Consider the following 13,524-nt stretch of genomic DNA (forward strand, 5'->3'; position numbering starts at 1 on the left):
CACCTGGTCTGGAATGATTGAGGGCATGGGCCAGATCAGCTCAATAACAACGGTAGGAGGCTGCTAGATTTTTGTGCAGCCCATGGGCTTGTAATTACCAACACGCTGTTCCGGCATTGGCGCATCCACACAACATCATGGATGCATGCCGGGTCCAAGCAAGAACATCTGCTGGACTACATAGTGATGGACCAGCGAATGTGAGTCCATGTCCTTGACACCAGGACCTACCGTGGAGCTGATCTGCCCTCTGACCATCGACTAGTCATCTGTAAGATGCGCCTGCCATTCTTCCACTCCGGTGGTGGGTGTACACCCAGGACCCCATTCCAACATAAAGTGGCCTGGTCTCAGTTATCTGATGAAAGTTGCAAGTGAGAATTTCATCATCGCTTGCGGCTGGGATTGGCATCGTCCCCGACTCCTCCTGATGTCGAGGGTAAATGGGCGAGGTTTAGGACTGTGACTCATGCAGCTGCAATGGCTGCTTTGGGTACGCGGTCCAGACCTCCCCAGAGACCCTGGCTGATAGAGGAGGTGTTCAGGATGGTTGAGAAAAAGCGACAGGCCCACTGTCATCGGCTACAGAATCCCACGTCAGAGGATGAGGAGGCTTACCGCAGCCTTCGCTCGGAGGTTCGGAGAGCCGTGAGGCGCTGCAAGGATGGGTGGTGGTCGCGGGTTGCTGAGGAGATGGAGTCTGCCTCAGTGGCCCGTGATCACAAATCTCTATTTAACTCCATCAAAAAAGTAACCTGCAGCGCCACACCTATTACCATCATTAGGGGAAAAAACGGTGATCCAATCTCCGACCCCCAGGAACAGGTTCGCAGATTTGCTGAGCATTTCTGTGAGGTCCTGGGGGAGGGAAAATCCCTCAGCCAGGAAAACATCGTGGCACAGAGTGAGGATGACCCTGCTGAGGCTGCGGTGCCTCAAATATTGGAAGAAGTCACCCCCTGTGAGTGGCTGGCTGAGGTGCCATCTGTTGAGGAAGTACTGAAGGCGATCCGGAGTCTGAGACCAGGAAAGGCAGCGGGCAGAGATGATCTCCCAAGCGAAATGCTGAGGGAGGGTGGCGTTTGTGCACAGACTGCCCTATATGACATCATAACAACAGTCTGGACCACTGGACGGGTTCCGCAGGATTGGAAGGATGCCCTGGTGGTCCCCCTTTTTAAGAAGGGGGACCGCACAGACTGTAACAACTACAGGGGCATCTCACTCCTCAGTGTGCCGGGAAAGGTCCTGGCAAGGATTATTCAGCATCGCCTTGCCAGGCACGCTGAGGAGAGGCTTGCGGAGCCCCAATGCGGTTTCAGGAAAGGGCGGTCCTGTACAGATGCCATATTTTCTGTCCGTCTGCTACAGCAGAGGTGTAGGGAATTCCAACAAGACCTACATCTCTGCTTTATTGACCTGGTCAAGGCCTATGATACCATTAGTAGGCCTGGGCTCTGGGTCGTTCTTCGTGCTTTTGGAGTACCTGACCCTCTGCTCACGATCATTAAGGACCTTCATGATGGTGAGCGGGCTCGGGTAAAAATACGTGGCCGGGAGTCAGAGCCATTCCCTGTACACCTTGGGGTGCGACAGGGATGTCCTCTGGCTCCCACATTATTTAACATCTATTTTGACCACGTAGTTCGAGAAGCCTTCAATAGCTGTACCGGGGGAATCTCCATATGGTACAGATATAATAGGAGGCTCATCGATGCCCGGTTGCGGTCAAGGGATGGCTCCCTATTGCTCAATCACATTATGTATGCTGATGATTTGGTAATAGCTGCTCAGTCAGAGGAGGAGTTGGAGACGCTGCTGCTGAGACTGGAGCGTGCCACTAAGAGGTGGGGCCTTACCATCAGCCCCACCAAAACTAAGCACCTGCCTGGGTATTTTGTACCATCGGACACTCCACCCCCACAACTCCCAATCGGTGATGGGGCAGTTGTGGAGAGAGTGGAGAGTTTCAAATACCTGGGCAGTGTGCTTATGACTGGCTCCAGTTTAACAGCAGAGGTCTCACTCCGAATCAGTCGAGCGGAAATATCTTTTCATCGGTTGCGTAACGCTGTGTGGAAGCTACCTGGTCTGTCGCTCCGCACTAAGCTTCAGGTCTTCTCGGCCACAGTCATTCCCTCCCTTCTCTACGCTTGCGAAACGTGGACCCCCCTAATGGAACATCTTCGCCGGTTAGAAACATTTAGGCTGGCCTGCCTACGATCCATCCTGGGTTTAACCAGACTGGATTGTGTGAGGAGCTCACAAATCCTTGAAAGATCTGGGCAGGGTCCCATCGGTGAGCTCCTCTGGCAGGCAAGGCTGCGATGGCTGGGTCATGTAGCCCGCATGCCCAGCCACCGCATGCCGAAGCAGCTTTTGTTTGGCCGGATTGAGGGGGCTAAGCGGGCGCGGCACGGGCTAGAAAAGAGATGGAGTGACGTGGTACAGGAGGACGTGGAGCTGAGTGGACTTGCCGATGACTGGTACCAGCGGTGTCAAGATCGGCCTCTGTGGAGGAGGCTCGTGAAGGATGCTACTGGGCAGTTGGAGGTAGTCGCCCTCCAACAACAACGGAGGGCGGAGGAGCGACGCTCAAAACAACGAGCGGAGCGCCGGGTGGGTAAAGCACAGCAGATTGGCCCAGTAGGGGGCACAGGTGGTGCATCAGCCAGTCATCTCAGTCAGTCGACCCGTGGCACCTGGGTCTGCCCAGTGACCTCCTGCCAGCGGGCGTTCGACACTTCACGTGGCCTCACGGTGCACATAGCCTGGCACAAGCGTCGTGGTGACGTCACCGCCACTTAGTGGCGAATGGCGGTTGTTGTTGTTGTGTGTGTGTGTGTCTGTGTGTGTGACTGTGTGTGTGTGTGACTGTGTGTGTGTCTGTGTGTGTGTCTGTGTGTGTGTGTGTCTGTGTGTGTGACTGTGTGTGTGTGTCTGTGTGTGTGTGTGTCTGTGTGTGACTGTGTCTGTGTGTGTCTGTGTGTGTGTGTCTGTGTGTGTCTGTGTGTGTTTCTGTGTGTGTGTCTGTGTGTGTGTGACTGTGTGTCTGTGTGTGTGTGTGTCTGTGTGTGTGTCTGTGTGTGTGTCTGTGTGTGTCTGTGTGTGTGTGTGTCTGTGTGTGTGTGTGACTGTGTGTGTGTACCTGACACCGTGACACGTGCTCAGGCTGACTAATGATGATTTCACCCCAACCACGTGTCCATGGTAATAGCACAGCTCCTGTACACACACACAGACACACAGACACACACAGACACACACACAGACAAACACACACAGACAAACACACACAGACACACACACAGACACACACACACACAGACACACACACAGACAAACACAGACATACACACACACAGACACACACACAGACACACACACACACAGACACACACACAGACAAACACACACAGACACACACACAGACAAACACAGACATACATACACACAGACACACACACAGACATACAGACACACACACAGACACCCCCACACACACAGACACCCACACACACACAGACACACACAGACACACACAGAGTGGGGTGAGTTGGTGAGTGACTTGGTGAGTGACTTGGTGAGTTGGTGAGTGACTTGGTGAGTTGGTGAGTGACTTGGTGAGTGAGTTGGTGAGTGACTTGGTGAGTGACTTGGTGAGTTGGCGAGTGACTTAGTGAGTGACTTGGTGAGTTGATGAGTGACTTGGTGAGTGACTTGGTGAGTTGGTGAATGACTTGGTGAGTGACTTGGTGAGTTGGGACGTGACTTGGTGAGTTGGTGAGTGACTTGGTGAGTGATTTGGTGACTTGGTGAGTGACTTGGTGAGTGATTTGGTGACTTGGTGAGTGACTTGGTGAGTGACTTGTTGAGTTGGTGAGTGACTTGGTGAGTGACTTGGTGAGTGACTTGGTGACTTTGTGAGTGACTTGGTGAATGACTTGGTGAGTTGGTGAGTGACTTGGTGAGTTGGTGAGTGACTTGGTGAGTTGGTGAGTGACTTGGTGAGTAACATGGTGAGTTGGTGAGTGACTTGGTGAGTGACTTGGCGAGTTGGTGAGTGAATTGGTGAGTTGGTGAGTGACTTGGTGAGTTGGTGAGTGACTTAGTGAGTGACTTGGTGAGTGAATTGGTGAGTTGGTGAGTGACTTAGTGAGTGACTTGGTGAGTGATTTGGTGAGTGACTTGGTGAGTTGGTGAGTGACTTGGTGAGTGACTTGGTGAGTTGGGGCATGACTTGGTGAGTTGGTGAGTGACTTGGTGAGTGAGTTGGTGAGTGACTTGGTGAGTGACTTGGTGAGTGACTTGGTGAGTGACCTCGTGAGTTGGTGAGTGACTTGGTGAGTGACTTGCTGAGTTGGTGAGTGACTTGGTGAGTAACTTGGTGAGTGACTTGGTGAGTGACTTGGTGAGTTTGTGAGTGACTTGGTGAGTTGGTGAGTGACTTGGTGAGTGACTTGTTGAGTGACTTGGTGACTTGGTGAGTGACATGGTGAGTGACTTGGTGAGTGACTTGGTGAGTTGGTGAGTGATTTGGTGAGTGACTTGGTGAGTTGGTGAGTGAATTGGTGAGGGACTTGGTGAGTGACTTGGTGAGTTGGTGAGTGACTTGGTGGGTGACTTTGTGAGTTGGTGAGTGACTTGGTGAGTGACTTGGTCAGTCACTTGGCGAGTTGGTGAGTGACTTGGTGAGTTGGTGAGTGACTTGGTGAGTTGGTGAGTGACTTGGTGAGTGACTTGGTGACTTGGTGAGTGACATGGTGAGTGACTTGGTGAGTGACTTGGTGAGTGACTTGGTGAGTTGGTGAGTGATTTGGTGAGTGACTTAGTGAATTGGTGAGGGACTTGGTGAGTTGGTGAGTGACTTGGTGAGTGACTTGGTGGGTGACTTGGTGAGTTGGTGAGTGAATTGGTGAGTGACTTGGTGAGTTGGTGAGTGACTTGGTGAATGACTTGGTGAGTTGGTGAGTGACTTGGTGAGTGACTTGGTAAGTTGGTGAGTGATTTGGTGAGTGACTTGGTGAGTTGGTGAGTGACTTGGTGAGTGACTTGGTGAGTGACTTGGTGAGTGACTTGGTGAGTTGGTGAGTGACTTGGTGAGTGACTTGGTGAGTGACTTGGTGAGTGACTTGGTGAGTTGGTGAGTGATTTGGTGAGTGACTTGGTTAGTTGGTGAGTGACTTGGTGAGTGACTTGGTGAGTGACTTGGTGAGTTGGTGAGTGATTTTGTGAATGACTTGGTGAGTTGGTGAGTGACTTGGTGAGTGACTTGGTGAGTGACTTGGTGAGTGACTTCGTGAGTGACTTGGTGAGTGACTTGGTGAGTTGGTGAGTGACTTGGTGAGTTGGTGAGTGACTTGGTGAGTGACTTGGTGAGTGACTTGGTGAGTGACTTGGTGAGTTGGTGAGTGACTTGGTGAGTTGGTGAGAGACTTGGTGAGTGACTTGGTGAGTGACTTGGTGAGTGACTTGGTGACTTGGTGAGTGACATGGTGAGTGACTTGGTGAGTGACTTGGTGAGTTGGTGAGTGACTTGGTGAGTGACTTGGTGAGTCACTTGGTGACTTTGTGAGTGGCATGGTGAGTGACTTGGTGAGTGACTTGGTGAGTGACTTTGTGAGTGTATTGGTGAGTTGGGGCGTGACTTGGTGAGTGACTTGGTGATTGACTTGGTGAGTGACTTGGTGAGTTGGTGAGTGACTTGGTGAGTGAGTTGGTGAGTGACTTGGTGAGTGACTTGGTGAGTTGGCGAGTGACTTAGTGAGTGACTTGGTGAGTTGATGAGTGACTTGGTGAGTGACTTGGTGAGTTGGTGAATGACTTGGTGAGTGACTTGGTGAGTTGGGACGTGACTTGGTGAGTTGGTGAGTGACTTGGTGAGTGATTTGGTGACTTGGTGAGTGACTTGGTGAGTGATTTGGTGACTTGGTGAGTGACTTGGTGAGTGACTTGTTGAGTTGGTGAGTGACTTGGTGAGTGACTTGGTGAGTGACTTGGTGACTTTGTGAGTGACTTGGTGAGTGACTTGGTGAGTTGGTGAGTGACTTGGTGAGTTGGTGAGTGACTTGGTGAGTTGGTGAGTGACTTGGTGAGTAACATGGTGAGTTGGTGAGTGACTTGGTGAGTGACTTGGCGAGTTGGTGAGTGAATTGGTGAGTTGGTGAGTGACTTGGTGAGTTGGTGAGTGACTTAGTGAGTGACTTGGTGAGTGAATTGGTGAGTTGGTGAGTGACTTAGTGAGTGACTTGGTGAGTTGGTGAGTGATTTGGTGAGTGACTTGGTGAGTTGGTGAGTGACTTGGTGAGTGACTTGGTGAGTTGGGGCATGACTTGGTGAGTTGGTGAGTGACTTGGTGAGTGAGTTGGTGAGTGACTTGGTGAGTGACTTGGTGAGTGACTTGGTGAGTGACCTCGTGAGTTGGTGAGTGACTTGGTGAGTGACTTGCTGAGTTGGTGAGTGACTTGGTGAGTGACTTGGTGAGTGACTTGGTGAGTTGGTGAGTGACTTGGTGAGTTGGTGAGTGACTTGGTGAGTGACTTGTTGAGTGACTTGGTGAGTGACATGGTGAGTGACTTGGTGAGTGACTTGGTGAGTGACTTGGTGAGTTGGTGAGTGATTTGGTGAGTGACTTGGTGGGTGACTTTGTGAGTTGGTGAGTGACTTGGTGAGTGACTTGGTCAGTCACTTGGCGAGTTGGTGAGTGACTTGGTGAGTTGGTGAGTGACTTGGTGAGTTGGTGAGTGACTTGGTGAGTGACTTGGTGACTTGGTGAGTGACATGGTGAGTGACTTGGTGAGTGACTTGGTGAGTGACTTGGTGAGTTGGTGAGTGATTTGGTGAGTGACTTAGTGAATTGGTGAGGGACTTGGTGAGTTGGTGAGTGACTTGGTGAGTGACTTGGTGGGTGACTTGGTGAGTTGGTGAGTGAATTGGTGAGTGACTTGGTGAGTTGGTGAGTGACTTGGTGAATGACTTGGTGAGTTGGTGAGTGACTTGGTGAGTGACTTGGTAAGTTGGTGAGTGATTTGGTGAGTGACTTGGTGAGTTGGTGAGTGACTTGGTGAGTGACTTGGTGAGTGACTTGGTGAGTGACTTGGTGAGTTGGTGAGTGACTTGGTGAGTGACTTGGTGAGTGACTTGGTGAGTGACTTGGTGAGTTGGTGAGTGATTTGGTGAGTGACTTGGTTAGTTGGTGAGTGACTTGGTGAGTGACTTGGTGAGTGACTTGGTGAGTTGGTGAGTGATTTTGTGAGTGACTTGGTGAGTTGGTGAGTGACTTGGTGAGTGACTTGGTGAGTGACTTGGTGAGTGACTTCGTGAGTGACTTGGTGAGTGACTTGGTGAGTTGTTGAGTGACTTGGTGAGTTGGTGAGTGACTTGGTGAGTGACTTGGTGAGTGACTTGGTGAGTGACTTGGTGAGTTGGTGAGTGACTTGGTGAGTTGGTGAGAGACTTGGTGAGTGACTTGGTGAGTGACTTGGTGAGTGACTTGGTGACTTGGTGAGTGACATGGTGAGTGACTTGGTGAGTGACTTGGTGAGTTGGTGAGTGACTTGGTGAGTGACTTGGTGAGTCACTTGGTGACTTTGTGAGTGGCATGGTGAGTGACTTGGTGAGTGACTTGGTGAGTGACTTTGTGAGTGTATTGGTGAGTTGGGGCGTGACTTGGTGAGTGACTTGGTGATTGACTTGGTGAGTGACTTGGTGAGTTGGTGAGTGACTTGGTGAGTGAGTTGGTGAGTGACTTGGTGAGTGACTTGGTGAGTTGGCGAGTGACTTAGTGAGTGACTTGGTGAGTTGATGAGTGACTTGGTGAGTGACTTGGTGAGTTGGTGAATGACTTGGTGAGTGACTTGGTGAGTTGGGACGTGACTTGGTGAGTTGGTGAGTGACTTGGTGAGTGATTTGGTGACTTGGTGAGTGACTTGGTGAGTGATTTGGTGACTTGGTGAGTGACTTGGTGAGTGACTTGTTGAGTTGGTGAGTGACTTGGTGAGTGACTTGGTGAGTGACTTGGTGACTTTGTGAGTGACTTGGTGAGTGACTTGGTGAGTTGGTGAGTGACTTGGTGAGTTGGTGAGTGACTTGGTGAGTTGGTGAGTGACTTGGTGAGTAACATGGTGAGTTGGTGAGTGACTTGGTGAGTGACTTGGCGAGTTGGTGAGTGAATTGGTGAGTTGGTGAGTGACTTGGTGAGTTGGTGAGTGACTTAGTGAGTGACTTGGTGAGTGAATTGGTGAGTTGGTGAGTGACTTAGTGAGTGACTTGGTGAGTTGGTGAGTGATTTGGTGAGTGACTTGGTGAGTTGGTGAGTGACTTGGTGAGTGACTTGGTGAGTTGGGGCATGACTTGGTGAGTTGGTGAGTGACTTGGTGAGTGAGTTGGTGAGTGACTTGGTGAGTGACTTGGTGAGTGACTTGGTGAGTGACCTCGTGAGTTGGTGAGTGACTTGGTGAGTGACTTGCTGAGTTGGTGAGTGACTTGGTGAGTGACTTGGTGAGTGACTTGGTGAGTTGGTGAGTGACTTGGTGAGTTGGTGAGTGACTTGGTGAGTGACTTGTTGAGTGACTTGGTGAGTGACATGGTGAGTGACTTGGTGAGTGACTTGGTGAGTGACTTGGTGAGTTGGTGAGTGATTTGGTGAGTGACTTGGTGAGTTGGTGAGTGAATTGGTGAGGGACTTGGTGAGTGGCTTGGTGAGTTGGTGAGTGACTTGGTGGGTGACTTTGTGAGTTGGTGAGTGACTTGGTGAGTGACTTGGTCAGTCACTTGGCGAGTTGGTGAGTGACTTGGTGAGTTGGTGAGTGACTTGGTGAGTTGGTGAGTGACTTGGTGAGTGACTTGGTGACTTGGTGAGTGACATGGTGAGTGACTTGGTGAGTGACTTGGTGAGTGAGTTGGTGAGTTGGTGAGTGATTTGGTGAGTGACTTAGTGAATTGGTGAGGGACTTGGTGAGTTGGTGAGTGACTTGGTGAGTGACTTGGTGGGTGACTTTTGTGAGTTGGTGAGTGAATTGGTGAGTGACTTGGTGAGTTGGTGAGTGACTTGGTGAATGACTTGGTGAGTTGGTGAGTAACTTGGTGAGTGACTTGGTGAGTTGGTGAGTGATTTGGTGAGTGACTTGGTGAGTTGGTGAGTGACTTGGTGAGTGACTTGGTGAGTGACTTGGTGAGTGACTTGGTGAGTTGGTTCGTGACTTGGTGAGTGACTTGGTGAGTTGGTGAGTGACTTGGTGAGTGACTTGGTGAGTTGGTGAGTGATTTGGTGAGTGACTTGGTTAGTTGGTGAGTGACTTGGTGAGTGACTTGGTGAGTGACTTGGTGAGTGACTTGGTGAGTTGGTGAGTGATTTGGTGAGTGACTTGGTGAGTTGGTGAGTGACTTGGTGAGTGACTTGGTGAGTGACTTGGTGAGTGACTTCGTGAGTGACTTGGTGAGTGACTTGGTGAGTTGGTGAGTGACTTGGTGAGTTGGTGAGTGACTTGGTGAGTGACTTGGTGAGTGACTTGGTGAGTTGGTGAGTGACTTGGTGAGTTGGTGAGTGACTTGGTGAGTGACTTGGTGAGTGACTTGGTGAGTGACTTGGTGACTTGGTGAGTGACATGGTGAGTGACTTGGTGAGTGACTTGGTGAGTTGGTGAGTGACTTGGTGAGTGACTTGGTGAGTCACTTGGTGACTTTGTGAGTGGCATGGTGAGTGACTTGGTGAGTGACTTGGTGAGTGACTTTGTGAGTGTATTGGTGAGTTGGGGCGTGACTTGGTGAGTGACTTGGTGATTGACTTGGTGAGTGACTTGGTGAGTTGGTGAGTGACTTGGTGAGTGACTTGGTGAGTGATTTGGTGAGTGACTTGGTGAGTTGGTGAGTGACTTGGTGAGTGACTTTGTAAGTGACTTGGTGAGTTGGTGAGTGACTTGGTGAGTGACTTGGTGAGTGACTTGGTGAGTGACTTGGTGACTTGGTGAGTAACTTTGTGAGTGTATTGGTGAGTTGGGGCGTGACTTGGTGAGTTGGTGAGTGACTTGGTGAGTGACTTGGTGAGTTGGTGAGTGACTTGGTGAGTGACTTGGTGAGTGACTTGGTGAGTGACTTGGTGAGTTACTTTGTGAGTGTATTGGTGAGTTGGGGCGTGACTTGGTGAGTTGGTGAGTGACTTGGTGAGTGACTTAGTGAGTGACTTGGTGAGTGACTTGGTGAGTGACTTGGTGAGTGACTTGATGAGTGACTTGGTGAGTGACTTGGTGACTTGGTGAGTGACTTGGTGAGTGACTTGGTGAGTTGGTGAGTGACTTGGTGAGTTGGTGAGTGACTTGGTGAGTGACTTGGTGAGTGACTTAGTGAGTGACTTGGTGAGTGACTTGGTGAGTGACTTGCTGAGTGACTTGGTGAGTTGGTGAGTGCCTTGGTGAGTGACTTGGTGAGTGACTTGGTGAGTGACTTGTTGAGTGACTAACCGAGTGGTTGAGCGGACTGATGACTGCATCACCGCTCTCAAGGTAGTGAGTGTCCGTGTAATAGCGAGGCAACAGCAATCTACATACACACAGCATCACACACACAGCGTCATACACACAGCATCATACACACAGCTTCACACACAGCATCACGCGCACAGCATCACACACACAGCGTCACACACAGCATCATACACACAGCATCATACACACACCATCATACACACACCATCACACTCAGCATCATACACACAGCATCACACACAGCATCATACACACAAAGCATCATACACACAGCATCATACACACAGCATCACATACAGCATCATACACACAGCATCACACAGACAGCATCATACACACAGCATCATACAGTCAGCATCATACACACAGCATCATACACACAGCATCACACACAGCATCATACACAAAGCATCACACACAGCATCATCACACACACAGCATCACACACACAGCATCATACACACAGGATCACACACACAGCATCACACACAGCATCATACACAAAGCATCACACACAGCGTCATACACAAAGCATCATACACACAGCATCATACACACAGCATCATACACACAGCATCATACACACAGCATCATACACACATCATCACACACAGCATCATACACACATCATCATACACACAGCATCACACACACAGCATCATACACACATCATCATACAAACAGCATCATAGACACATAGCATCATACACACAAATCACACACACAACATCGCACACACAGCATCACACACACATCATACAGTCAGCATCATACACACAACATCATACACACAGCATCACACACAGCATCACACACATCATCATACACACAGCATCATACACACAGCATCATACAGTCAGTATCATACACACATCATCATACACACAGCATCATACATACATCATCATAAACACACCATCATACACACAGAATCGTACACACAGCATCGTACAAACAACATCACACACCCAGCATCACAAACACAGCATCATCACACACAGCATCACACACACAGCATCATACACACAGCATCATACACACATCATCATACACACAGCATCACACACCCAGCATCACACACAGATCATTACACAGACAGCATCACACACAGCATCACACACACACAGCATCAAACACACAGCATCACACACACAGCATCACACACAGCATCACACACACAGCATCACACACAGCATCATCACACACACAGCATCATACACACAGCATCATACACACAGCATCATACACATGATCACACATCATCACACACACTGCATCTTACACACACAGCATCATACACACAGCATCATACACACAGCATCACACACACAGCATCACACACACAGCATCATACACACAGCATCATACACACAGCATCATACACACATATCATCATACAGACAGCATCATACACACAGCATCATACACACAGCATCATACAGTGAGAATCACACACACAGCATCATACACAAAGCATCACACACAGCATCATCACACACACATCATCATACAGTCAGCATCATACACACATAGCATCACACACACAGCATCATGCACAGCGTCACACACACAGCATCACACACACAGCATCATACACACAGCATCACACACAGCATCATACCCACAGCATCATACACACAACGTCATACACACAACATCATACACACAGCATCATACACACAGCATCATCCACACAGCATCATACACACAGCATCACACACTGCATCATACACACAGCATCATACACACAGAATCATACACACAGCATCACACACAGCATCACACACACAGCACCATACACAACATCATACACACAGCATCATACGCACAGCATCATACACACAGCGTCATACACACAGCATCACACACAGCGTCATACACACAGCGTCATACATACAGTGGTGAGTGAGTGATGGTGAGGGAGTGATGGTGAGTGAGTGAGTGATGGTGAGTGAGTGAGTGATGGTGAGTGAGTGAGTGATGGTGAGTGATGGTGAGTGAGTGATCGTGAGTGAGTGATCGTGAGTGAGTGGTGAGTGAGTGAGTGATGGTGAGTGAGTGAGTGATGGTGAGTGAGTGATGGTGGTGAGTGATGGTGGTGAGTGATGAGTGATGGTGGTGAATGATGGTGAGTGATGGTGAGTGATGGTGAGTGAGTGAGTGATGGTGAGTGAGTGAGTGATGGTGGTGAGTGATGGTGAGTGAGTGATGGTGAGTGAGTGATGGTGAGTGAGTGAGTGATGGTGGTGAGTGAGTGGTGAGTGATGGTGAGTGAGTGAGTGATGGCGAGTGAGTGATGGTGGTGAGTGAGTGAGTGATGGTGGTGAGTGAGTGATGGTGGTGAGTGATGGTGAGTGAGTGATGGTGAGTGATGGTGGTGAGTGAGTGAGTGATGGTGAGTGAGTGATGGTGAGTGAGTGAGTGATGGTGAGTTATGGTGAGTAAGTGATGGTGAGTGGGTGAGTGATGGTGAGTGAGTGATGGTGAGTGAGTGATGGTGAGTGAGTGATGGTGGTGAGTGATGGTGAGTTATGGTGAGTGAGTGATGGTGAGTGAGTGAGTGATGGTGAGTGAGTGATGGTGAGTGAGTGAGTGAGTGATGGTGAGTGAGTGATGGTGAGTGAGTGATGGTGAGTGAGTGAGTGATGGTGAGTGATGGTGAGTGAGTGAGTGATGGTGAGTGAGTGATGGTGGTGAGTGAGTGAGTGATGGTGGTGAGTGAGTGAGTGATGGTGGTGAGTGAGTGATGGTGGTGAGTGAGTGATGGTGGTGAGTGATGGTGAGTGAGTGATGGTGGTGAGTTAGTGATGGTGGTGAATGATGGTGAGTGAGTGAGTGATGGTGAGTGAGTGAGTGATGGTGAATGAGTGATGGTGAGTGAGTGATGGTGGTCAGTGAGTGATGGTGAGTGATGGTGGTGAGTGATGGTGGTGAGTGAGTGAGTGAGTTATGGTGAGTGAGTGATGGTGAGTGAGTGAGTGATGGTGAGTGAGTGATGGTGAGTGATGGTGAGTGAGTGATGGTGGTGAGTAAGTGATGGTGG

General features: G+C 49.8%; 1 protein-coding gene across 1 annotated transcript in view; it reads right to left on the reverse strand.

Annotated features, from left to right (window-relative positions):
* Positions 1-2,413: 2,413 nt before the first annotated feature.
* The window catches only part of LOC142923194 (uncharacterized), a 58,413-nt gene continuing 47,302 nt past the window's right edge, over positions 2,414-13,524 (reverse strand). The window contains exons 5-6 of the mRNA XM_076064117.1: positions 10,458-10,536; positions 2,414-3,225 (exon numbers count right to left, since the gene is read on the reverse strand). The gene's annotated coding sequence lies outside the window, so the exon portion shown is untranslated. The remainder of the gene's footprint in view (positions 3,226-10,457; positions 10,537-13,524) is intronic.

This window comes from Petromyzon marinus, unplaced genomic scaffold (assembly GCF_048934315.1).
Source record: "Petromyzon marinus isolate PM22_M1 ecotype Great Lakes invasive population unplaced genomic scaffold, UKy_Petmar_22M1.pri1.0 PM_Scaffold_320, whole genome shotgun sequence".
NCBI classification, from domain to species: Eukaryota; Metazoa; Chordata; class Hyperoartia; order Petromyzontiformes; family Petromyzontidae; genus Petromyzon; species Petromyzon marinus.